Source organism: Chrysochloris asiatica, unplaced genomic scaffold (genome assembly GCF_000296735.1).
Source record: "Chrysochloris asiatica unplaced genomic scaffold, ChrAsi1.0 scaffold00107, whole genome shotgun sequence".
NCBI classification, from domain to species: Eukaryota; Metazoa; Chordata; class Mammalia; order Afrosoricida; family Chrysochloridae; genus Chrysochloris; species Chrysochloris asiatica.
In genome coordinates this window covers 1,091,650-1,092,641 of record NW_006408625.1, presented here as the reverse complement: position 1 = coordinate 1,092,641, position 992 = coordinate 1,091,650, and positions in this window count along the sequence as shown.

Sequence of the window (992 nt, the reverse complement as noted above, 5' to 3'; positions counted from 1 at the left end):
CATATTGTCAGGAAAGAGCAGTTGCTGAAGAAGGCTATCATGTTTGGTAAGGTGGAGGGTTAGAGAAAAAGAGGAAGACCCCCAACAAGATGGATTGGCCAAGTGGCAGCATCACTATACTCAAGTGTGGCAACAGTAGTGAGGTTGGCTCAGGATTGGGCAGTGTTTCGTTCTGCTGTGCATAGGGTCGCTATGGGTCGCTACCAACTCAATGGCACCTATCAACAACAATAAAATGTTTTTAAATAACAAATATTAGATGATTATTAATGAGGTGAATAAAGACTGTAGGGAAAGACAAACCTTTAACCAATCTTCTTTGTTCTATGCTTTAAGTTAATTAATTGCTGTCAAGTCAGTTCCAACTCATAGCAACCCTGTTTAGGGTTTCTGAGGAGGGGCTGGTGGGTTTCAACTGCTGACCTGTGGTTCAAACCAACCTTGAAGTCTAGTGCTTATCCTATAGTGCCTCACCAAATCTCCTGATCTTCAATGTCCAAGGTATGGTAAGTGAAAAAACAAGGGTATATATATATATTTTAAGTTATGCATATTTGCATATACATAGATTGGGGAGCACAGTGACTTCATTGAATAAGCACTGGACTTCAAAACACAAGACACCAGCTGCTCTGCAGGAAAAGGATGAGGTTTTCTGTTCCCCCAAATATTTAAAGCCTCAAAAACCTATACTGGGGGGAGAACAAACAAGATGGTGGAGAGGGTGGAAGTGCAGTGAAGGGCTCCATCAGCAACAACACAGAATACCAGACCAAGCAGACTCCGGATGGTGCCAGAATTCTGAACCACATATAAAGGAATATTTAGAAGGTTGGAAGGCTTACAGCTAGGAGAATTTGTAGCAGAAGCAAGAAGTCCATTGCCTTCTAATTCAAGACACTCAGCTGCTCCCAGAGCTGCCATCTTGGGTGAGACCAAGTGGGGGAAAGATCAGAGCAGCCACAGACCCCTGACAGAACCACGGAGATAAA